This window comes from Coptis chinensis, chromosome 4 (assembly GCF_015680905.1).
Source record: "Coptis chinensis isolate HL-2020 chromosome 4, ASM1568090v1, whole genome shotgun sequence".
Classification (NCBI taxonomy): Eukaryota; Viridiplantae; Streptophyta; class Magnoliopsida; order Ranunculales; family Ranunculaceae; genus Coptis; species Coptis chinensis.
The window spans coordinates 53,123,443-53,127,120 of NC_141459.1; positions in this window are offsets into that span (position 1 = coordinate 53,123,443).

Consider the following 3,678-nt stretch of genomic DNA (forward strand, 5'->3'; position numbering starts at 1 on the left):
AACTAAACATCATACCAAAATTCTAACTTGGCTAATTTAACTAACAATACTTCAATCTAATTTAACAATTCAGAAATGATACTCAACAAGAATTAAAATTAGATCTATAAATTGAAATGACAAAATCGAAATTGACAAACTAGCTATTTTATTTATCAAACTAATGAAGAACAATGATTCTAAAGATTAATCTAAAACAAGAATTGAAATAAACTAAACTTAATTTTATTTAATGAAAACTAGATCTAGAATTATCTATAGTTTTAGGTCTAACTAGCTACCATTAACAAAGAGCTAAGCTTTTGTTTTTATATGTTTCAGATCCAAAAATCATGCATGGGCTTGGAGCCATGTTTTGGGCCAGAGAATCAGGCCCAAAACTCAATTCTTTCAGTCCAAAAAGGCCTCTTCAGTTGCAGTTGGCTTCGACAGAATTTTCGTCCACTTTTGCTCCTCTGATTGGGCCAAGGCTTGGACCATTGGAAAGCGCTTTCCGAGACGGTCGTTTTGACATAAGGTAGACCCAATTCCGAGGTCTGAGTCCAAAAGATACGCCCGGAAGTTCTCACGACTTTGTGTCTTTTTTTACGCCGCGTTGACTTTGACTTTTCAGCTTTGACCGGGCTTTAGAAAGGCTTTGTCTTCTTGAATCTTGGCCTTTAATCACAAAACTCCTTAGCAACCAACCATTTCTCCTTTATCTCATCAAAGTGGCACATTTCTGCATATAATTGACTTTGAAGCTTGAAACGCATAAAAACACGTAATCAGTATTAACTCTTAATTATTACTCACATAATTGGTCTAAAAGTATGACTGTTACAGGGTTAAAACTACAGTTTTGGGCTCTTATCATTGGCCTTCTCCATGATTGTCCACGGGCTTCCCATGTGATCCTTAATGCTCCGAATTGCTCCATTTTACCCCTTTTTCTCTAATATTCCACAAAACTCTTTCTTTCACCTGTAGAATCATAAAACATAACTTATAAACACTATTAGTCCACTAAGATGGCTAAACAAGAGGCATAATCGAGGGTTAAATAACACTTTTTGAGCACTTATCAGATATGAGGGAGGCTTTCCGTGCAAGCACGGTTCTAATTAAGTAATCTCAATCTTTCAAGTATCCTAGACACCGTTGGAATATGATTAAGATTTATGGAATTAAAATTTATGCAACGTCTTATTTTTATTTTATTTTTTATTTATTTTTTAATTAAAATTTATGCAAGGGAGAAAGTACAATCAGGCAAATACGACCTACTCATACATTACTAGATATAGTAGCATGTGAAGATACTCTACTCATACGTATAGTAATATGAATAGGTAAGGTTGTATCATCAATAATTACTTCGATATGTACATGCAAATACACATCAGTAATACGTATATGTAGGCAAATAGGTAGATATATATTACGGATACATAAATCTACAGTAACAGGCAAATTGTAATCACTCATATGTATTTAGTTACAGTAGCATGCGAAGATAGTATACGTACATAGATATATACGACTAGGCAAAGACGTAAACAAAACATGCAACGTATTATACATAAACTAAAATATGACTCTTGAATTGCATAATAATTCGATTTTGTCAATACTCATTGAGATTGCGAGTGTCATATAGAGAGCAACTTCACCCCGTAGGGTTTAGAAATAACTTACCCAACTCAGATTTTAACCCTCGTTGGAATGTTCTCTTCTTTCATGACAAAATCGACTTATTAAACAAGACAATTTTCTAAAATGATGATTTTGGAGGGGAAAACAGTTGATTTTGACCTCGAAAATGACCTCCACCAAGCATAGTTGGGTGATGATAGCGTGCGCGCCATCGAGAGCTTTCCGAATTGAGCTCACACGTGTGATTCAGAGAACCGTAGCCAAAGTTATGGCCAAAATACCAAAATATACTCTAATTACTATGTATAACTCAAAAGTTAAATATGCCAACATGTAATTATATTCCGTCCATATTTATATATATGCTAAACATGCAACTTATATATATATATATATACCATGCAAAATAGTACCATGGACATGTACATATACATTGATATGCAATTCATAGTCACTTAATCGTATATAGATATTTACAGGCGTATTCACATGATTCATGCATATTTCTAACCTAATACGTAAATAATAGTCCATGATACGACATAACTGCATACATGTGAATCATATAATAGTCTATTAAAATTTTTGAAACCTGTTAGCGTCTTGCAAGTCTGCCAAAGAAAAGAAACGTGCACAGTAAGTCAAATTTTCTCACAGTAAGCTTAGTGTTTGTTGTAGCCTAGTTTCTAGGTCCTAGCATTTGGAACTTGTAAGTGCAACCAAAAGCAGCATGCGGATCAGTAGCAAAACGCTGGAGATTTAAAAAAAAAATGAAGAAAACACAAGAAAAAGAAATAAATGAAAGGATGAGAGTGGGGGGTTTCCCTATGGAGCAATTCCAGTTTGCAAGCACAGGTCCTTGGGTCTTTAGAATGGTAGCGACACCATTTGATATCTATCACTTTTCGGTATAAAGATACGAAATCTTTATTTCGTTCAGAGTAGACTCAAGTCCTTACTCACGTCTTCTTGCGTTTAGTTGAGTAGGGATTTGAACCAACCTAAATTCTAGGACAACATGCAACTTTCTAGTGCTCTAAAAGGGAAACTAGTGAGTAAGTTTAATATTGAATTACTAGCTAAACTTGGTTTTTTTGTTTAATCCCTAACAAGTGCAAAAAAATGTGAAAACACGAAAACAATAGAAAAAAACTAAGAATTTTACAAGATATTTAAGAAGAAAGAAGTAGTAGAAGATTATAATACTCATGCAAGAACTTATTATCTTATCTTAGTATAGGATTCCTACCGTCTCTAAGCTGTTTTGAGTATATTATCAAACCTGAATTGGCTTGAGCGTCGATCCCTAGCGAGATGAACTCATCTTTAAGTCCATTTCCCTAGCATAAGAAGTTGAACTGGACTTTCATCTCTAAAACTCCATCTTAACTTTTGGACTCATAAAACATAATCCTGTCAAATCTAGAAACGCGGAGTTAATTAAGGTTCGCGTGCGCGGCTATCCCAGGTATGGAAAGGAAGGCGCACGCGAGCCTTTCTTCACTTCCAGGCCTCAAGTTTGGCTGGACACTACCATTTTGGGGTAGTGTGTTATATGCATCTTAGGTCTAGGTAGAGAATCCTACTACAAAGAAATCTATACAAACCCTCACATGAGCATCATTAACCCTCCACCTTGGAGGATTTTAGCTCATGATCCTTGGGTTTATTTTTGTAAGATACAAACTAATAAGTAATAAAAAGAAGAAAGAAATGTAAAAACAGATTACCTAAGAAAGAAAGAAATTTTATTAGAAACTAGAAAGTGTTTCCACCATTAACATCTTACAAGCTTTTTTTCTAAAAAAAAACTAAAAACTCTACTCCAAAAGATAAAGACTTGGAATTTTAAATGGAACAAGAGTCAAGGCAATCAATGTAGTGCATCCCCCCTTGTTTTGTTTTCTTCTCCATTTGAGAGAAATCTCATTTCCTCCCACGTGAAACACCAAACCATATTTACTTCCTTCTTACCCACACAATCCACAACAAAATGACACCTATCTTTTTTTTTCACTATTAACACCTAATCTCATCTAACTT